General features: G+C 43.2%; 1 protein-coding gene across 2 annotated transcripts in view; it reads left to right on the top strand.

The window, feature by feature from the left end:
• Positions 1-22,973, top strand: part of azin1 (antizyme inhibitor 1) — a 62,490-nt gene that overhangs the window by 1,796 nt on the left and 37,721 nt on the right. Inside the window, exons 2-3 of one of the 2 annotated variants that reach the window (XM_033018983.1) lie at positions 19,671-19,811; positions 21,092-21,169. The gene's annotated coding sequence lies outside the window, so the exon portion shown is untranslated. The remainder of the gene's footprint in view (positions 1-19,670; positions 19,812-21,091; positions 21,170-22,973) is intronic. The other variant, XM_033018982.1, reaches the window with a different exon arrangement.

The following is a 22,973-nucleotide window of genomic DNA, read 5'->3' as shown; positions in this document are numbered from 1 at the left end:
GCTGCGCCTGTGGTAATAATAGTGAAGCGGGACAGGCGGAGCGGAGCCGGGGATGCAGGGTGCACAGTCAGTGCCGGGCCAGCTAAGCAACCAAAGATCATTTTTAATATTGTCAACGAGTCAAGTTACTCAGAGCTTTCGTAAATGTTTCAGGTAACTTCGTGTATTTTGTTTTAGTTTGATGGTGCAGAAGTTACTACATTCTAAACGTTGCACATTGTTTACCCTACCACAGCTCACACCTCAACTAATTATTCCAATCATCATCCAGGAAGGTGGCCTTTTTTTGTTTGCTCTTGGCGATTGTACAAATGTTAAATCAGTGGGTGACAATTAAGATGAATATTACAAGCAGAAAGAAAGTATGGTTTCAGTTTTGTTCATGTTGCATTGATAGGTCAGAACTTGGAGTGGGGATAAATTGATACACACTCAATTGAGCAGGATGTTGCCAATGCTGCCTGCAACTATTCATCATATTTGTAATGAGTTGAATCATATGGAATCGAGCCCTGCATGTCTACATTTTGTAATGACTTAATGTCAAATAAGAACTGGTGGGAGCATTAAGAGACAAGGCCGAACCTCTCCGCCTCACCTGCGCTGTCAAACCTCGGCGCCTCACCGGCCATCCGCTGACCGGGACCTCCTACGCTTTGCCCATGGACCCGGACTCCACTCCCCGCGGGCCTCCACCATCGACTCCACCGACCCTCGCCACTCCACCGCTCTCCAGCAGGTCGCCTAACCCGAGTCCTAGGCTCAGCACCGGGCCAGAAGTTTCCACGCTGCAGACTCTGACATCACGGGGTCTGACTGCCGTGTCTGGGTTCTAGTGCTCGTCCCCCTAACACAGGGAACCTCAGTGGTTGTTCCACTTGGTCTTCCCCTTCCCCCTCAAACCATATGACCCCAGCTTCCCCACACACACACACATTATAGTCCTCATACCCCCTTCCTCCCCGACCACCCCCCCACCAGACATCACCTTGGCCTCAGTCCACTCACCTGCCTTCCTCCGGCCCCAACCCCCATCCTTGCCGTGTGTTCACCATCTCCACCCCCCTGACCTCCCCCTCTCTGATACCGAATGGTCTGTCATGAGCAGAGGCCTCAACTTTGCTCCCATCCATCCCCACCTCAATGAGTTCCACGTTTGACACAACGTGGAGCTCTTTTTCCGTCGCCTCCGCATCAAAGCGTTCTGAGGAAGGAGCCCTCGCCCCCCCCCCCCCCCCCCCCCCCCCAGTGATGACCCTTCTCCCATGTCCAACGGACCCCCTCCTCTTGGACTCCCCCCTCATGGCCATCTACGGGCTTTGGACCTTTTTATTTTAAACTTCCAGTGGGACGTCAACCACCTCAACTTTTCCACTCCATTTTCTCACTCTAACCTCCCCTCCTGAACGTACAGCCCTCCACTCACACTGCAGCAACCCAAACTGGGCGATCAAACCTGCCGACAAGGGAGGTGCCGTGGTAGTGTGGTGCACTGATCTCTACACGGCTGAGGTCACGCGCCAACTCGACACCTACTTATCCTTGGACCTTGACCCCACAGATGAGCTCTAGGCCACTATCTAGCACTATCACTGACGTCATCCCTGCCCTCCCAAGCCTCCAACCTCACTGTTCCCCAGCCCCGCACGGCCCGATTTTACTTCTACCCAAAATCCACAAACCTGACTGTCCTGGCAGATGCATTATTTCTGCCTGTTCATGTCCTACCAAACTTATTTCCATATACCTCGACTCCATCCTATCCCCCATTGTTAAATCCCTCCCTACCTATGTTCAAGACACCTCACATGCTCTTCGTCTACTCCATGACTTCTGTTTTCTAGGCACCCATTCCCTCATCTTCACCATGGACGTCCAGTCACTCTACACCTCCATCCCCCACCAGGACGGTCTTAAAGCCCTCCGTTTCTTCCTCGAACGCAGAACCAACCAATCCCTGTCTACTGATACTTTCCTCGCCCTTAACAACTTTTCATTTGACGACTCCCATTTCTTCCTAATACAAGACGTAGCTATGGGCACGCACATGGGCCCTAGCTATGCCTGCCTCTTTGTAGGGTATGTCGAACAATCTTTGTTCGAGGCATACCAGGGCCCTATCCCCAAACTCTACCTCCGCTACATCGATGACTGCATTGGTGCTACCTCCTGCACCCACACACAACTCACTGACTTCATCCATTTCACCACTAACTTCCATCCAGCACTAAAATACACGTGGACCATTTCCGACATTTCCAGACCTCACTATCCCCATCGCAGGTGATAGACTACTGACCGACATCCACTATAAACCCACTGACTCCCATGGCTATCTGGACTACACTTCTTCCCACCCTGCTTCCTGTCAGGACTCCATTCCCTACTCCCAATTCCTCCATCTACGCTGCATCTGCACCCAGGATGAGGTGTTTCACACCAGGGCATTGGAGATGTTCTCATTCTTCAGGGAATGGGGGTTCCCCTCGTCTACTATAGATGAGGCTCTCACCAGGATCTTTTCTGTACCCCGTAACTCTGCTCTCACTCCCCATCCCCCCCCCCCCACTCCTAACAAGGGCAGAGTCCCCCTTGTCCTCACCCTACCAGCCGTCACATACAACAAATAATCCTCCGACATTTTTGCCACCTCCAACGGGATCCCGCCACTGGCCACATCTGCTCATCTCCTCCCCAGTCTGCTACCCTCCGTAACTCCCTGGCCAATTCGTCCCTTCCCACCTAACCCACCCCCTCTCCTAGGTGGGTTAGGTGGGAAGGGACTTGTAAGTTATACTATGTTAACACGTTAATAATAACATTAATATTAATGTGTTAACATAGAAAACGTCGTTGTAATCACAGTATAACTAAAAAGAGCATGACCTTTTAGCTAAACGGCAAAATAAGGCCGATTTAGGCACTCGATCGTGCAAAAGGCATTGTCCTGGTGACACCATCAAAAAAGGCATGAAAAGGCACATGGCATTTATGGCAAAAATCTGGCTCTACTAATAGATGTAGCGTATTCATTTAAATAAGCAAAATATGAAGTCACCTACTTTGGACCATGGAGAATATAATTGCAAATGTTCTAAATGGTGAAAATACAGAATTAAGAGTGATCTAACAATGTTATTCTTAGTCTGAAATAATAGTCGGTGGTGAACCCACTAACTGTTGTGGCATCGTGATCTATTGGGGAGCGAAAATTAAACCCAACTAATCACGGAGAACTTTATTTCTTTCAATATCCAGACCTGATGCATGTCACTGGGTCACATTGGGAGCTGGTTACAGACGAGACCGTTGAGAGCACTGCTGTTTCAGTTTGATGTTCTACCGATTTGACAGTTTTATGTGGACTTTACTGAATGTATTGCATAATATATAAACTGCACCCAATTAATAACTTCCAATTCCAGCTCATAAGTCTGCAGAACCCTTATCTTGGATACACAAACTACTCCCAGACTAATGTAATTCCATCCAGAGGCAATGATTTTTAAAATGTATTTATAAAAAGCTACGTCCTTAGTAACCCAAGGACGTAACATTTTTTTTTTTTTTGAGCTTGATCCAAACCAAACATAAGGTCAGTTATGTCAGGCAGTGGTTAGGCACTTGACAGGTATACACAGTGCTGGCTCCCTTTGAGAAGACTAGAGTACAAGGGGAATGAAGTCCCAAACCTAGAACATTTTGAGTAATATTCTTGAAGTGAAATGTTTTTTTAAAAAATGGTAGAATGAAGACAGGATTTCCAGGGTTAGAGTTTGAAGACTTGGAAAGTTGGGGAATTAATTGTAATAAGTAAGTACTAAAGGGAATTGAGAGAAAATCCCTGGTAAGAACCAGGAAGCATAGGATAAAGAAAGAGAACCAGGACTATCGGATACACAGAGGATATCTATACACAGAGGATAGAAATTTGCAGCAATTGATGTCTGGTCAATGATTTCTAAATCGGAAAGTGATTGCATTTTGTAACCTGAAGCTGGGCAAAGGGCAATCAGCCATGATCTCATTGAATTTAGACATGAGACTAAATGTCTTCGTGCAAACAAATGATTGAAGATGCTTTTGGTTGAAATGGACTATTAGTATGCACTACTTTGAATTGATGTTAACAGGAAACAATTTCAAATGCATGTGCCATATAAGGGAGGAGAAGTCAGTGGATGAGCTGTGCCAGTGACAGCACAGAAAAATAGCAGCTGAAATGAATTGAGGCTCGTCAAATAGACTTTACTCTTGAGCAAATTGGGTGTGTTGCATCATGACAGCATAGTGTAATTAGCAGTTTAAAGTACTATTCAACCTGAATTCCAAACAGGCAGTATAACTGAAGTCCAGTTTACATATGGATTAAAGAAACCTAAACATTGGGCTTATTTTAGTTAATGTTCCCTTCCCTGCAATGGAGATGTACATGGATACTAAATTGTAATATCTTTTATGAGGGGATTCATTATAATTTACAATTTAAAAAAAAAAAATTTTAATAATATTTTTATTAGAAGTAGACATATTATAAAGTATAGTTCATATTATAGTAAAAAAACTTTTCATATACATCAGTCATACATTATTAAAATTTTCAATTGCCGATTACTTCTACTTCTAGTGTTTTTTTTTAATATAGAAAAAGAGAGAAAGAGAGAATAAAGAGTTACAAATATCAAAAAAACAAAAAAGGTGGAATGGATTACTTATAATACGTCATTGGAGATAGGTTCATAGATTATAAAGTATGACTTTTCATCTAATCCTGAGTTCAAGTTTCAGTTGGGTTTTCGTGCTGGGCCAATCTATCCCGTCAGATAATTAATGAATGGAGCCCATATTTTATCAAAAAGTTCTTGTTTGTCCATTAAGACAAGTCTAATTCTTTCTAGATATAGGGTCTCCGACATTTCCACAATCCACATTTTAATTGTGGGGGTTGTAGGGCCTTTCCAAAATTTTAATATTAATTTTTTCCCGGTTATTATACTGTAGTCGAGGAAATTTCTTTGGCTTGTTGTGAGTGTTAAACTTTGCTCTGATATTCCAAGTATTATTAATTTTGAGTTTGGATCCAGTTTTGTATTAATAACCTGAAATTATTTCAAAAATATCAGTCCAGAAATGTTTAATTTTTATACAATTTGCAAACGTATGTGTTAAATTAGTATCTAGATGTAGACATTTATCACAAATAGGAGAGATTTGTGGGAAGATTCTATTTAGTTTTATTTTAGAGTAGTGTAATCTATGTAAGACTTTAAATTATATTAAAGCATGTCTGGCATTTAACGAACATTGATGTATATGTTGTAAACTTTCGTCCCACAAATCTTTTGTTATAGGATGACCTAATTCATTTTCCCATGTGTGTATATGGTTCCGTTTTATCAATTTATCCTTTCAAAATCTTGCTACGAGTTAAATGTAACTTGTTATTCCGAAAGTAGTCTAATACTAGTACTGTCATTGGGCAGTACGTGTTAAATATTTTAGCATGATTTTGTACTTTCCACAATTGGCCAGCACAGTGGCCAGATAGTAGAGCTATTGTCCCACTGTTCCAATAACCTGGATTCACTCTGAGCTCTGGCAGAATTTAACACTTCCTGTTCCTCCATATATCTCATATGTTTCCATATATCCATATATTTCCTCCACATATCTCAGCTCGTGCAGTTGATACATTAGATATTATAAATTGCCCCTGGTGTGTAAGTGAGTGATAGAATTGGGGGAATAAAATAGGATTAGTGTTGATTTGAAGGAATTGGTACGATGATTGCACAGAACTGCTTCCATGCCATGTGATACCAAATCTTATTGCCACACAAGTGTCCTTTGAATTATAGAATATTGCACATTTAACACTTCCAAGTTTCTAGTGCGCCAACTAACATGCATTCAAACTAACTGTTAGGTCATTTTAATATGCATTTAGTTAAGAATAAACAGGAATCTTTTTAGGAGTTGATTTTTCCTTGCTTTCTTACTGATATTCCCACAGTATTTCATCTGATGAATATGTATAGTCATTTGTGTATTGGCTGAATCTTGCACTTGTGCAATGCAAGTTGAAAAGTTGTGCAATTAGAATTAAATGTGAAATTCTTCTGATTAATTCTGATGCTAACATCTTTTTACAAGTACAAAAAGACGCATGTTTATCCTAATCTTTGCCACGTCAAAGTAATCTGCATTTCTGTCATTCTTCTAAGTGTTTTGTTACTGCAATAGATCCCAGTTCATCACCTCAAAATTAGCCTTCCTGCTCTCATGCTGTTTCTAGTGCTGGACTCTTCTTGAGAAAAGTCACCTGTGGACTCGTGCATATACTCTGTCAACTTTAGTTTCTACTTGTGCTACTAATGCTCTTTCTGGAAGCTAATCAAATCAATTTCATTCCAATGCAATTCATTTTTGGTACTATAGACCCTGCCAGTTTTCAGCTAACAGAAAGCCTTCCTCTTTATGTTCCCTTCATGATTTGTTAACCAGCACCTATCCCTGTGGAAATCCACTAATCACAGACCTCCAGCCTGAATATTGTTCTTCCACCATAACCCCCGGTCTTCGATCAGCAAGCCTGTTCTGAATCCATATGATCAATTCTCTGTTTATCCCATGCATCTTAATCTTTTGGATCAGTGTACAATGGGGGACTTTATAAAATGTCTTACTAAAATACGTGCAAACACATCCACCGCCATACCCTTATTGATCACCTGTGTCACCTCTGAAATGATAAATGTCTAATAATCTCTATACGAGTAAAAGTCTCATCTTGTATGTATGTCTGTCGTCTGTGTCTTTCTACCATCAAAACGCCACGCGCACTAGCACAGAAATTTTCACATATTAATCACCCTCTCCCTCTCTACACACCTCCAGCGCCCAATTTACCCCCCGCCCTCTCTACCCACCCCCACCCTCTACCCCCCCCTCTTCCCCCTCTACCCCTTCCCCTCCCTCTCTTGGGATTGAAGAGGAGGAGGGAGTGCTGGGGGATGAGGGAAATGAGCCGCGCCTGCGCAGTTTGGGGCTTTGCATGAGTGGTGCAGTATTGCATTGGGGGAACGGGTGAGTGGTGGAATATTGCGTTGGGGGAGCAGACGGGCCTGCACTTGGTCTAGTTACAGTTAAAATTAAGATGTCATTATTTGAGTACTTTGGAAAAGTGTTCTCCATGGTGGTTTTCCTGTTGAGATGATGGTGCATGATGTGAGAGGTAGAGCTGTTCATTTTTGTCCTACCCACTTCCCTGACATCTGTCTGAGGAAGGGTCTCAACCCGAAGCATTACCCATTCCTTCTCTCCAGAGATGCTGCCTGTCCCGCTGAGTTACTCCAGCATTTTGTGTCTACCTTTGATTTAAACCAGCATCTGCAGTTCTTTCTTACACAAATGGGGGTTTGTACATCGGCGAGACCAAACGTAAACTGGGTGACCCTTTTGCTGAAAACCTTCACTCAGTCCGCCTGAACCTACCTAATCTCCCGGTTGCTAAACACTTTAATTCTCATTCCCACACAGACCTTTCTGTCCTAGGTCTCCTCCATTGTCAGAGTGAGGCTAAACGCAAATTGGAGGAACAGCATAGCATATTTTGCTTGGGCAGCTGACAGCCTAGTGGTATGAATATTGATATCTCTAACTTCAGGTAGCCCTGGCATTCCCTTTCTCTCTATCCCTCCCCCACCCAAGTCTCACTAGATTCTTGTTTTCGCCCAACAAACAGCTAGCAATGGCCTGTTTCCTTTATCATTGTTGCTTTTTTGCATTTTTCATTCACTGTTCTTTATTGCTTCACATCATCATCTATATCTCTTGTTTCCCTTATTCCTAACCAGTCTGAAGAAAGGGTTCGACCCGAAACGTCAACCATTCCTTCTCTCCAGAGATGCTGCCTGTCCTGCTGAGTAACTCCAGTTTTATGTGCCTATCTTCGGTTGAAACCAGCATCTGCAGTTCCTTCCTACATATTAATGGAGTTTGCTTGTTTTGAATCTTAGCTTTGCAATTTGCAGTATGGATGGTGAGGATTTTTCAAATAACTTTTCATGAGCCTTAAAGTAGATGCCACTGGAAATCTAAACAATCCTTCATTGATAAACGCAAAGTATTTTCTGTCATATGACCACATTTCATGTTGTAGGATTGTTGTCTTTAAAATGGCTATCACTAGCTCAATTTTGGAAATGGTTTCTAAGGCTTTTTCACAGTGAGCTGTTTTGGTGGTGATGTGTGTTGGTGACTTATTCCTCTTGTGATCTTTACTCAGATTTTAACAGATCTGAGCAATTTGTGACAGCTGGAGTCATTTATATATACTGATTATATATGGTCCAGGCAGCATTCACTGTTGCATGGGGTTTGTCGTCCCAAGCTTCACTGACATGCACTTACTTAGCCATTTCGATTTTGTACCCTTAACTCTGAAATGGCATATCTCATTAGGCATAACAAGAAGCAAGTCCTGAACATAGCAATAACGCCTGCTCCTTGGTTGTTAGAATAAAGTAGAAAGGGGACAGAGAAGATGTACGAAGATGTTGCCTGGACTAGAGGGTCTGAGCTTTAGGGGGAAGTTGAGTAGGCTGGGACTCGAGTGCAGGAGGATGAGGGGAGATCTTATAGAGGTGTATAAGATCATGAGAGCAGTAGTCAGGTAGATGCACGGAGTCTCTAGCCCAGAATAGGTGAATCGAGGACCAGAGGACATGGGTTTAAAGTGATGGGGAAAAGATTTAATAGGAATCTGAGGGGTAATTTCTTCACATAAAAGAGAGTTCGTATATGGAACAAGCTGCCAGAAGAGGACGTTGAGACGGGGACTATCCCTATCATTTAAGAAACAGTTAGACAGGAACATGGATTGGACAGGTTTGGAAGGATCTGGACCAAATGCGGGCAGGTGGGACATGTTGGCAAGTTGGGCTGAAGGGCCTGTTTCCACACTATCACTCCATGACTCGAAGTGTTGAGGGCAAAAATCCTTCCCAGATGGATCCAGCTCTTGTAATTTGAGATTGATAAACGAGGCTTTATCATCAAGGTTATTCTTTGTACAATACAGTTTGAGGAGGGTGAGAAACAAAATAATACAAGTTTGAAGGAGCAGTGCTGTCAACTAGTGTTGTTGTTAGAATATTATGCCCCCTAAGTGGAAGTCCCTTTGAGCCCCAATTCTCCAAAAGACTTACGCTTACAGTTAAGCGGCTGTCCCACTGCGGCGACCTAATCCGCGAGTTAAGAAGAGTGTCTTCGACCTTCAAGCACGAGGGCACTCGTCTGGAAAACCTCACGCTGGATCGACCGTCCGCGTTGAAACCGCGAGCTGGATCGATCGACCGCACACACACAAACACATCGCAAAGGTGGGGGCCAGGGAAAGCGGGGGAGCGCTGTCTGAAATTCACACCCGCGATGAAGAAGAAGGTAAAAGACGGCTGCACAGTTTACAGCAAGTCCTTTAGAGAGCGCGGAGGGGGGGATGGGGGAGAAGGAGTGGAGACACTTTTAAGAAGTCAGACAACGTTTGATAAAGTTTAGTGGGCATTTAACCTACCGATCGGTTTTCCTTGGTCCTGAAAACTCCAATTAACCAATTAAAATGCCAGGTCAGCGAAGGAGATTGCCTACGGCTGCCCTCAACTGCCTGTAACTAAGTAGCGACCCCACACCACTGCACTACGAGTTAAAAAGAAAATGTTTCAACATGCTGAAGATTTTTTCGCGACCTGGCTGAGGCCGCGAGTATGCGGGAACTTCCCTCTAGCATGAAGGAGAGTTCCTGTGATCTCATAGGACCAAGTGTCGACATTGCTGCGAGTTTTAGTCAAGGGCAAACTCTTCTAAACTCGCAGATTATGTCGCCGCAGTGGGACAGCCCCTTTACCCTAAGCATTGTTTGTAAGGAGGAGACATTTTTTTTTTTTTGGAGGGCTGCCTCAAACCCTTAAATTGTCTTCTTGTCTCTTGAGATGAAAGTACGTGAAGGCATCTTTTAAAAGGGCACTCTTTTGCATTAAGCACTTGTTTATGTTTAGGAGAATATCCACCTTCCATGCTGATTCTGTTTTCACTGCTTAGGAAAGTTTTCTCCCGTAGTATATGCATTTGCTGTCTCATTAACCAGCAGGGCTCGAAATTAACCACTCAAAGCGCCCGGCTGGGCAACCTAAACGCCGAGTCATTTTGCCCGGCTTGGCAAGCAGATACTGGTTTATACCGATAGACACAAAAAACTGGAGTAACTCCGCGGGTCAGGCAGCATCTCTGGAGAATAGGAACGTGACGTTTCGTGTCGGCGGCGGCTGTGCGGGGCAAAGATGCTAGGTGCTTGGTGACGAAGGGTTGGAACGAATGACACGCCCCGCAAAGCAGCCCGGCGGAAGGAGGCCTCCCTCCTCCCGGCCTCGGCGTGCGAGAGGGGTTGTTTTGAAAGCGCCGTTGGTGGATTTGCTAGCAGCGGCCGCTATCGCCCTTATAACGGCCGCTGCTTGCAAATCCGCCAAAGACGCTTTCAAAACAACCCCTCTCGCACGCCGAGGCCAGGAGGAGGGAGGGAGGGAGAGAGAGGTCTCCTTCCGCCGTCTGAAACAGTTGCGCCAAAGATATAGCTATAGGATCTTTGAGCTGCACCGCTCGGCCCCACACCTTTCTGTCGGCTGGCGGAGGAGGGGAGGCGGTGGCGAGGAGATCCCAACCGCCACCCCCTTTGGCGTTGGACAGGGACGGCAAAGGCAGCAGGGCGATGTTGTCCGAGGAGCGTTGACCTTCCGCCCCCCCCCTCCTCTGCCCCTTCCCCCCCACCCCCTCTCTCTCTCTCCCTCTCTTGTACGCCCCCTTCCACCCCTCTTATCCTAGGACCCCTCCTCTCAATCCCGCACTGATCCCCATTCCCTCCTCTATTCAGTCCTCACTGACATCCCCTGTGCTCCCCTCCCCATCTACCCCACACCCCAATCTAGTCATCACCCTACCCACCTCGCATTGATTCTCCTGCCACCCCCCCCCTTCCCATCCACCCTGCACTTCACCCCCCCATTCATACTGCATTGATCCCCCCATTCATCCCGTACTGACCCACCCTCCATTTACGCTGCACCAATCCCCCCCATCCATCCTGCAGTGATCTCCCCATTCATCTTTTACTGATCTCCCATTCATCTTGTACTGATCCCCTCATTCATCCCGTACTGATCCCCTCATTCATCCCGTACTGATCTCCCATTCATCCTTTACTGATCCCCTCATTCATCCTGTAGTGATCACCCATTCATCCTGCACAGACCCTCCGATCCACACTGTCCTGACTCCCCCCCCTATTCATCCTGTACTGATCCCCGCCCCCCCCCATTCATCCTGTGCTGATCCCCCCCCCCCCCCCCCCATCCATCCTGTACTGATCCCCCCCCATTCAAGAAGAATGGGGGGAACAGTCTGAAGAAGAATCTCGACCCGAAACGTTGCCTATTTCCTTCGCTCCATAGATGCTGCCTCACCTGCTTAATTTCTCCAGCATTTTCGTCTCCCCCCCACCCATTCATCCTGTACTGACAACACGTACTAATTCACCTGCCTCAATCCATCCATTCCGCACCGATTGACTTCTCAACATCTATTCACCCCGCACTGATTCACACACACCCTGACCCTATTGTGCTTCATGGTCTTCAGAGCGAACATTGGCTATGTTTGATAACGGAATGCAATCAAATGTGTTTTAATTCCCAATGTTATTATTTCTTTTGACACCTTTAAACATATTACCAAAAGAACATTTGCTGCAGTTATGTCCTTTGGCCATCTTTTGTCAGTGTAATGTTTAACATGTCAGATGGGTATAGTCGGTTTTAACAGCTATTATCATAAAATGCCTTTAGAAATTTCCTTGCAACCTGTATATTTTGTTGTGGATAAATTATGTGGGAAGCGAGAGTGTTTCTGTACCAATAGCAATAACGACCCATGCTATGGCCACGTCATGGTAATTTTCGGTCCTTCACAGAAAACATGCTTGCATCAATCTGTAGTGTGCATGGTTAAGCATATATGTTACCATGGTCCAGGATTTATTGACACAGGTTGATCATATGCTGAATAATCCAACCACATTTTTGTTTGTAAGTGGAAAGAACTAATAGAAATTGCATTAATTGCAATGCGTAAAAAGAGTTGAGATATTGTATTATAATTTTGCTGCATGTCATTGTACATATCATGTCTTGATTGGTGAATATGTTTAGTTTGTGAGTTATTTGAAGCAGAAATAATATGTGAATGCAGACAAAAGTGCTGGAGATACTCAGCGGATGCGGCAGCATCTATGGAGCGAAGGAAATAGGCAACGTTTCGGGCCGAAACCCAGATGGGTTTCGGCCTGAAATGTTGCCTAATTCCTTCGCTCCATAGATGCTGCTGCACCCGCTGAGTTTCTCCAGCACTTTTGTCTACCTTCGATTTTCCAGCATCTGCAGTTCCTTCTTGAACATAATATGTGAATGCTTCATTGAGTATAATTCCGACTGGTAACTACGCACTTCGTCCGAGCACATTATCGCACGCATCATGCAAACTGTCTTAAATGGCCACCTAAACTGTCATTTGGCAACCTAAAAAGCAGTCAAGGTTGCCCGGCTGGCAACAGAGAAAAAAAGTTAAGTGAGAGCCCTGACCAGATATTAGGTTTTACACATTTCTTAAGGTTTGGGCTAGAACATTCATTCCCCTTTCACATTCTTTCAAGTCTTGCCATATTAATTTTGTTTTTTTATACTATTATAAAACTCAGTGATTAAGTCCTACACCCTTTGTAATGGACTTGCAGGGAAGACAGGCTGTGTTTTATTCTGAAAGCATGAAAGATTGGTGATACTGCCAATGATATAATAAGTTATTAATATTCACAAAAAATAATATGTCCTGCTGCTCCACAAAATGTATTCTGCTCAGTTTTTAATAGTTATGATAACAGTGAAAGTGGATTCATTAAAATTGTTTTTTTTTTTAAATATCCTTGAAGGATGCTTAAAATGTTAATAAATCATAACAACTGTAATGTCTATGTTGACAACAGTATAGTGTATACAAAATACTTTATGCTAAGGAGTGGTGCACCCTTGATTATAACAAAAATGCTTTTGTAAATTGAGGGTATATACCAAAGACTCAATGGCATTATAGCAAAAAGCCTTGAGTTCTGCACATAGAAGATATGAATGGGTAAAGGTAATTTGAGAGGAAATAACTTAACTACCTTAGAAAATCAAGAATTAGATTAGGTTGACGTATGAAATGGGAAGGGGCAGGAAATATTGTGCAGGTTGTATATTCGGCCTCAGACAGTAATGGTGACGCAGAGGCTGTCACTAGGAGAGTGGCATTGGGGTCAATGCTGGGGCAACAGCAGTTTACTTAAAATCTATATCAATGATTTGGGTGAGTGACTCTTGAAGTTTAATGTATCCAAGTTTACTGACAAAATGCTAGGTGGCTATGAGATGGGTGCAGAGATTAGGTTTATATTTATTATTGTCATATGTACTGAGGTACAGTGAAAAGCTTTATTTTACATTCAATCTAATCCAAATCAGATAAATACTATTCAGAAATACAATCAAGCCACACTCAAGTGCAATAGGTAGAACAAAGGGAAGGGTGCAGATATAGATATGCGTAATATAGTTCTCAGCATTATAGCACAACAGTTCCAGAGGCAAAGTTCAATATCTGCAACGAGATAGAGGAATATTGAACTGTACCCTAGCAAATGGAACAACTGTTCAGAAGCCTGATAACAGGAGATGAAGCTGTTCCTGAGTCTGGTCGTCTGCACTTTAAAGCTTTGTATCTTCTGCCCGATAGGAGAAGGGGGCAAAGAAGAAATGACTGAGATGGGGAAAATTTTGAATTATGGTGACTGTTTAACTGAGGCAGCGTGAAGTGGCCATGAAGTCAGTGGTGAGGATGGTCTTTGTTATGGGCTGGGCTACTTCCCCAACTCTGCAATTTCTTACGGTTTTGGGCAGAGTTGTTCCCAAACCAAGCTGTGGTGCAACCTGACTATATTTCTATGGTGCATCTATAGATGTTTGTGTATGTTATTGGAGACGTGCCAAATTTCCTCAGTTTCCTGAGGAAGTAGAGGCATTAGTGTCTTCTTGGCTGTTGCTTCATTGTGGTTGGTCCACAACAAATCATGGGTAAGGAATTTGAAGCTCTCAACCATTGCCACTTCAGCCCCATTGGTGTAGATCAGACCATGTATGCCACCATGCTTCCTGAAGTTGATAACTAGCTCCTTTTGTCTTGTTGACATTCAGGGAGAGGTTGTTATCCTCAGCCCATGTTACTCTCTCTCTCTCTCTTTCCTGAACTCTGTCTCATCATTATTCATGATCCAGACCACCACTTGGGTGTGATCTACAAACTTTTAGATGGTGTTAGAACTCAATTTGGCCACATGGGTGTGAGTATAGGGTTTATACAAAGGGATTAGGAATGCATGCTTTTGTGTGGCTGTTATGTCACCTTTCTGCATTGTCTTATAGCAAAATAAAGAATCTGTTTGCAGCAAATTTGTTGGAGTTTGCTATGTGAAGCCTTACTTTTTCATAAGAAGGCAGCATTTTTATAGCAGACTGATAAAATTCAGTAGAGCCCATTGAATACTAGGTGATGATGAGAGAAAATTGCACTATTCTTTGAACATTGGGTCTCTTATAACTATCAACTGGGTTTAATGTTGCATGTGATAAATAATACCTTCAACAATACAGAATTTTCTCAGTGTTGCCAGGTTTATGGCGTCTTGGCTGTTCTGAAGTAGAGTATTTAGCCTTCATCATTAAGGCAAAAAGTGTTACCAATAAGTCGAGGTGACTCGTGATCGGTGTGCATTTAGATTGAATGCATTACAACCCAAATTAATAATTTGGAATTCTGCTATGCATTCTGTCTTAATCTGCACCAAACACGTCACCTTGACTCTTATTAATCAAATTCAGATAAAAACATGTTTGAATTTTAGATTTGATCTGTAAGACAAGCCCTTGTCAGAAGTCTGCATTACCAAGTTTTTCTTTCCATCCATAGTCACAAATAAGAATAAAATGGAAATGGCAGTTCTTTAGCCTAAATTTAGAAACTGAGTGTGAGAATTATGGTTTAGAGTTCCTGAATAGCTAGAAATTTGATCAATAAATAGATCTATTTTCAAAATTGGCTCTGCTAATATCCATAGTAAGATGCAATTGGCCTTTATGATTATTTTGTCTGTGTACCATCTTTGAGAAATTTATATGGATTGGCTCCTAAACCCAATTGTTCTTAAACATTAGAGTGAAGGGCTAGGCAGGCAAATGTAAGGAAGCTTGGCTGACGAGAGAAATTTGAGGCATTGGTCAAGAATAAGAAGGACGCATGGGATAGGCATTGGCAGCTGTGATCGTGTGTCCCTTCATACATGATTTTGTTTTGGGAACTAAGGAGCAAAGTAAAAAAGGAACTCAGAAGGGCAAAAAAGGTACAGGAGATAGCTCTGGCAGATAGCATTAAGGGCAATCCCAAGAGATTTTAGAAATCTAAAAAGTGGGTGAAGGGTAACTAGAGAGAGAGAGAGAGAGAGTGGGACCCCTCAGTAATCAAAGCTGTATGGAACCACGGGAGGTGTGCAAGGTCCTCAATTAGTATTTGTCCTCTATATTTACTGAGGAGTAAAACATGACAGAGGAACTTGGGGCAGTCAATGGGAGTGTCTTGAGAGCAGTCAGTGTCACGGTCAAAGAGGTGTTCAAGGTACTATCGTGTATGAAGGTAGACAAATCTCTGGGGCCTGATCGTATATATCTGAGGCCATTCTGGGAAACCAGAGCGGAAGCCCTGGTTGAAATTTGCGAGTCGTCTTTAATACAGGAGTGGTGCCGGAAGACTGGAGGGTGGCAAACGTTGAGCCTCTATTCAAGTAGGGCTGCAGGGGAAAATGCTGGCAACTATAGGCCATTGAACTTAACATCTGTAGTTGGAAAGTTAATAGAGAGTATTCTGAGGGATAGGATATAGAGGCATTTAGACGAACAAGGGCTGTTTAGGGAAAGTCGGCATGGGTTGGTACGTGGGAAAGTCGTGTCTCACAAATCTGAGTTTTTTGAATATGTGAAGGTGTCAAGTTGGGAAAAGGGGAAGTACAACGGGGTCTGGGGTCCTTGTACATCAGTCTATGAAAGTAAGCATGCAGATACAGCAGGCAGTGAAGAAAGCAAATGGCATGTTGGCCTTTATAACAAGAGGAATCGAATATAGCAGCAATGAGGTCCTTCTGCAGTTGTACAGAACCCCAGTGAAACCACACCTGGGGTATTGTGTACAGTTTTGTTCCCCTAATTTGAGGAAGGACATTCTTGCTATTGAGGGAGTGCAGCGTAGGTTTACAAGGTTAATACCCGGGATGGCGGGGCTGTCAAATGCTGAGAGAGTGGAGCAGCTGGGCTTGTACACTCTGGAGTTTAGAAGGATGAGAGGAAATCTAATCGAAACATATAAGATTGTTAAGGGTTTGGACACGCTAGAGGCAGGAAACATGCTCCCGATGTTGGTGGAGTCCAGAACCAGGGGCCACGGTTTAAGAATAAGGAGTAAGCCATTTAGAACGGAGACGAGGAAACACTTTTTCTCACAGAGAGTGGTGAGTCTGTGGAATTCTCTGCCTCAGAGGGTGGTGGAGGCGGGTTCTTTGGATGTTTTCAAGAGAAGGCTAGATAGGGCTCTTAAAAATAGCGGAATCAGGGGATATGGGGAGAAGGCAGGAACGGGGTACTGATTGGGGATGATCAGCCATGATCACATTGAATGGCGGTGCTGGCTCGAAGGGCCGAATGGCCTACTCCTGCACCTGTGGTCTATTGTCTATTGTGACCAAAAAGGTCGATGAGGGCAGAGTTATAGATGTTAAATATATGGACCAGCAAAGCATTCAACAAGGTTCCGCATGATAGGCTGCTCTGGATGGGTTAGATCGTATGGGATCAAAGGAGAGTTAGCTGAATAGATAGAAAATTGGTTCATGGAAGGAAGCAGAGGGTGATGATGGAAGGTTGCTTCTCAGACTGGAGGCCTGTGTGGTGCTGGGCCATTACTGTTTGTCATCTACATCAATGATTTGGATGAGAACATACACGGCAAGATTAGCAAGTTTGCAGATGATACAAAAGTGGGTGCTTTTGCAGATAGGGAAGATGGTTGTGAAAAATTGCAGCAGGATCTTGATTGAATGGCCATGTGGGCTGAGGAATGGTTGATGGAATTTAATACCGAGAAATATGAGGTGTTGCGTTCTGGGAAGTCTAACATGAGCAGGACCTACACAGTGAATGGTCGGGCTCTGGGTAGTGCAGAGCCGAGGGATCTAGAGGAGTGTAGGTGCATGGTTCCTTGAAGATAGAGAGGGTGGACAAAAAAGCATTTGGCACATTGGCCTTCAGTCAGCGTATTGAGTATAGAAGTTGGGAGGTCATATTGCGGTTATATAAGCCGTTGGTGAGGCTGCATTTAGAGTATGTTCAGCTCTGTGAACCATGTTATAGGTTGTCAAGCTGAAAAGGATACAGAGAAGACTTTCAAGGATGTTGCCAGGGCTAGGGGGTCTGAGTTATAGGGAGAGGTTGAGTTGGCTGGGACTCTATTCCTTGGAGCATGAGGATGAGGAGTGATCTTATTGAGGTGTATTAAATCATGAGAGGAATAGATCGGATAGATGCACAGTGATAATAAATGTCTCTTGAACTCTTGAGTCTTGCACAGAGTAGGTGAATCGAGGACATAGGTTTATGGTGAAGTGGAAAAGATTTAATAGGAATCTGAGGGCTAAATTTTTCACACAAAAGGTGGTGGGTGTATGGAACAAATTGAGGCAGGGACTATTCCAACATTTAAGAAACAGACAGATACCCCTATGGATAGGACAGGTTTTAAGGGATATGAATCTAGCGTGGGCTAGTGTAGCTGGGACACGTTGGTCGGTGTGGGCAAGTTGGGCCAGAGGGCCTGTTACCACACTGTATCATTCTATGACTATTTGCTTTCTTGCCATGAATATATTCCAAAGAAAGACACAAAACGCTGGAGTAACTCGGTGAGTCAGGCAGCATCTCTGAAGAACATGGATAGGTGATGTTTAGGGTTGGGACCTTTTTTCAGAATGATTGTGGGGTGAAGATGGCAGGAAAAATGTAAAGAACAGGTGTGAGCCCAAAGGAAGGATTGCAAATTGTGAAGCTTGGGGATAGAATAGTTGTAAATTGTGTAGCCAGAGGAAGGAATGTAGGGGAGTGGAGAAACTGAAAGGTCAGCCAGGGATCCAGCAAGGAGAGTGAAGAGGTTAGTAACCGGGAGATCCCCGACGTCTTGGTGGACAGAGCGCTGATGGTCGCCAAGTCCACATTTGATCTCACCGATGTACACATTGACAACACTGGATTCGGAACGTGAGGTTAGAGGAAGTGCATGTGAACCTCTGTCACACCATGATGGATTGCTGGGGTCTCTAGATGTAGGTGATGGAGGATGTATATGGACAAGTGTTGCATCTCCTATGGTTGCACGGGAAAGTACCTGGGAAGGGGGTGCTTTGGATGGGAAGGGATGAGTGAATCAAGGAGTTGCAAAGAGAATGATCTCTGTGGAGGGTGGGGATGGGAGATGTGACTAATGGTTGGATCATTTTGGAGGGTGAAAGGGAACTCTATCCTTGTTGCGTCTGTGGGAAGGATGAACAACAGCAGAACTATGGGACGAAGTGGAGACGTGGGTGAGGGATCTCTCTAAGACAGTTGGGTTGAAAACAAGGTTCACTAAAGAATGAGGACATCTCTGGTGTTTAGTTTGGCTTATTTACTATTCTGTCCTTGAACAAAAAGCCTCATTTTGGGTGCAGTTGCGATGGAGACAGAGGCATTTGAGATTAGGGGATAGCATATTTACAAGAGACAGAATGGGAGGAAGTGTAGTCCAGATAACTGGGAGTCAGTAAGTTTGTTGTAGATGTCAGTCAATAGCCTGTCCCGTAATGTTGACAGATATCAAGAAAGGGGAGAGAGGTGTCAGGAGATAGTTCAGATGAATTTGATATATTCCAGTTTTTTCTTGGATCTCACTGATCTCCACATGTCAGTTTTGTCCATTAAACCTCATTTAAATGGTGCAATAACTTTATATTCTGATGAAACCTACTTGTGCTTCCATTTAACATAAATGTCTTGCTCATCCAAATTACTTGTATGCTGAACAGTTCAGACCCCAACATGATTCATGAATACCAGTAGACAATTCCTGCTTTTAACTTCCTAGTTGACGGGTAAACCTTTGTGGAAGGAAATAATTTTCTATTCCAAAACTGATGTGAAATTGAGGTCAATTGAGTTTGCCAAATTATTTGTCTTGAGAAATTATCAGACAATTGTTTGTCTCATGCTAATTAACACATCAAAAATAAATGAATGGAGGTTAGGACAATGATTCACTTGACCCAGATTTTTTTTTTTGGTGTGGTTTTTTTTTAACTGGAGTTTGAAGGTACTAGTCTGCATAATGGCAGTGTTTTGAACCAATTTAAATTTACTTGGCTAGCTGCATTTATTAATGTATTATTGTCATTCTTTTTACAGGGCAAAATTTCTGGTTGGGTGTATAACAGTTATACAGAAGGTCCGGGAGTAGCACTCTACAGAGAACAGTTCGACTTCAACGCCGAGCCTCCTTGGGACCCCAGCTGATAGTGGTGGTGTTCCATCTCCCGACTTGTCCATGTAAGTCTTGCTAGAGTTATGTAAAAATAACTTTTATATTTTGTTTCAACCGTATTGCTCGATTAGAAAAGAGTTTACATGCATGTTAAATTTGAAATGGATAATGTTGGGAGTTGATTGCTAAGTCAGCTGATAATAGCCTTTCTCTAGAGCACTTGGTCTGAGTGAAAGCAACTAATGTTCTTTTGACTAAATTGGTCTTGCATTTTGTAATTGACAGTTTGTGGTGGGATTTTTGTCACAGATGTACATGATTGTAGGTTAATTGGCTTGGTATAAGTGTAAATTGTCCCAAGTGTGTGCAGGATGGTGTTAATGTGCGGGGATTGCAAGTCGGTGCGGACTCGGTGGGATGAAGGGCCTGTTTCCGCGCTGTATCTCTAAACCAAACTAAACTAAAGCTAAATCAGTTTTTAATATTTATCTTGGAAGCACGAGTCAAATTCTCATTCACAGTAACGTGCTCAGTGATAGTGAGCTTGAGAAATTAGATTGTGACATTTTTTTGGTGGGGGGTAATATTCTTTGTGACTCAAGTCAAATTAGAATTTCGGCTATGGCTATAGATTGCTGCATAAAATGTTAAATAGAGAGCTAAGTTACTGTTAAATCAGTTTTGGAATGCAAATAATTGTGGTCTTGTGTGCTGAACAGACCTTGCATTGATATACCAGCAGAACAGTTCAATAAAAAGACTGAATGAGTGATAGGTACTTTTTAAAATGTGCATTCTGTCACATTCTATTTGTACAATACTACATGTGGCAGCAAGGAGATGACTCATTCCAAACTTCCTTTGGTAGTTCAAATCTCCGTAAGTTAAAACGTGCATTTTTATATATTGTTACAGGGAATTGCGTGACAGTATTGCAATAAGGACGGAAAGAATATGGTGGATCTTGCCTATGAGGCCAATGGGAGGGGAGGCTAATATGACAATTAAAGACAATTTGGGGGTTTGAGACCAACAAACAGAACCTTGAGGGCGGAACCTGATTGAGAGCTCGAGCAAGAATTTGGAGGATTGAGTGAGGTCTGTTTTTGGAAGTATGAATGGACAGAGAGGGGAGTTACATCACTAGGATTCCAATGATGAGGTTTGACAAGACTATAGAAAATTTTGAAAAGTAGGGTAAATAGTATAAATCTATCGTCTTCCTGAGAAGGTGCCATTGAACCTAAATGGGAATGGAATTTGGTGAGTGAATCCTTGTATGATCAAAGCAACCAGTATGATTTTGTGTGTTTGAAAATTCTGTTAGTAAATTTTTTTTCTGTAGGGATAAACATGTTTTCGCAAAGAAGTAGGGTGGCACTGCCAAATCAAGAGCCCGCCTGGATGACGAAGTGCAGAGAGGGTGAGATAAGTCAAAAAATCTTGTGTTGGTTAGTTGAAGAACCAACAGAAAACCTAGAAGTGCACGTAAACTTGAAATGAAATTAAAAGGAAAAGAGGAAAGTATGAAAAATATTATCAGGTTAAAGACAGAATTCAAAGATGATTCTGAAAAGCAAACAATAACAAAGAAACTAGGCTGCCATATTCAGAAGCAAAAAGTGTGAGCATGGTGGGAGATGACATATCCACGTTTCTTAATGTTTTGTGAACATCACTCAAGAAGGGGATGACACCAATGTTGAAGTTGAGAAGAGTGAATGAAATATAGGGTGGGATCAACCTAAGATGATTTTGTATGGGATTTGGCAACTCTTGTAAATGGATTATTGACCATCGCTGGGTGAAAGCTCAGGCTGGTGAGGCAATTGTGCAAGCCCTAACTGCAATCTTCCCATTCTCTTGGCTACTGATGGCACCAAAGGGTAGAGGAGCTTGTAACATTGTTCTGCTTAAGGGAAGAAAATTGTTTATCTTTGGCGGACAAATTATGGCTCGAGCTGAACTGTCAGTTAAAAAGCCCAGATTATTCGGGGACAGTAATCAGGGGCAGTGAGGATACTTGGAGTTCTGTAAAATTGAGGGACTCAGAAGGATACATATTATGGTAACCAATTCAATTTAATGGCACTTCATTGTCACATCTACCTGGGTACAGTGAAATTTCTTTTTAGCATGTAGTTCAGTAAAAGTCTTGCTATACTTAAGCACAAGCACCAGAGTGTAAAAGTAATAGATTATACTGAGGCAGTACATAAGAATCGTCACTTTTCCGGCACCATCATGTATTCTTCAAGTTCAAACTTGTAAAACATGTAGAATCTTAAATTTATCATAAAGGCCTGTTGTCCTAGGAGGCGGTACTGGCTTGGAGTTACAGGGGCCGGCTTGGCCAGATGCGGTTGTCGACGTTCCACTCTGTGCCACTGCAGGCTGTGTTCAATCCACACACAGCCACTTGGAGCGGTGATTGATCCAATTGAGTCCCAGGTTGACTCCAGCATCCCACTCCACCGACACTTCGATCGGGACAATCGATCCGCAAACACACCAACCCTCGCGGCTATCGTTCAGCCTCCATGCCCCAAGGTACCTCCCATAACCACTGTCGGAACCAAGGGCACGAGATGTAAGGCCCCAATCCGGTCACCAGCACCGTTCTTTTCCTCAGTCCGCCAGCACAGCCATAAAACCTAATAGTATCTGTGAGGAATTAAAGATCAGTGATCAGATTTTAAATAGTCATTAGAAAGTGTGAAGATGAGACAATTAAAAAAATTGAAGCAGAGCAAAACAAAAATATTTGTTATGTGTAGGAAGGAACTGCAGATGCTGGTTTAAACCAAAGATAGATACAAAATGCTGGAGTAACTCAATGGGACAGGCAGCATCGAGGAGGGGTGATGTTTCGGGTTGAGACCCTTCAGACGAGTCGGGGAAAGGGAAACGAAAGATACAGACGGTGGCATAGAGAGATATAGAACAAATGAATGAAAGATATGTAAAAAAAGTAACAATGAGAAAGGAAACGGGCTTTTGTTAGCTGTTTGCTAGGTGAGAACGGGAACCTGGTGCAACTTGGGTGGGGAGATGGAGAGAGAGGGAATGCAGGGATTACTTGAAGTTGGAGAAATCAATATTCATTCCACTGGGTCGTAAACTGCCCAAGCAAAATTTGAGATGCTGTTCCTCCAATTTGCGATTAGCCTCACTCTGACAATGGAGGAGACTTAGGACAGAAAGGTCAATGTGGGAATGGGAAGAGG

Source organism: Amblyraja radiata, chromosome 4, assembly GCF_010909765.2.
Source record: "Amblyraja radiata isolate CabotCenter1 chromosome 4, sAmbRad1.1.pri, whole genome shotgun sequence".
In the NCBI taxonomy this organism is placed as follows: Eukaryota; Metazoa; Chordata; class Chondrichthyes; order Rajiformes; family Rajidae; genus Amblyraja; species Amblyraja radiata.
Note: the sequence above shows the minus strand (reverse complement) of the source record. Positions and strands in the feature narration are given on the sequence as shown.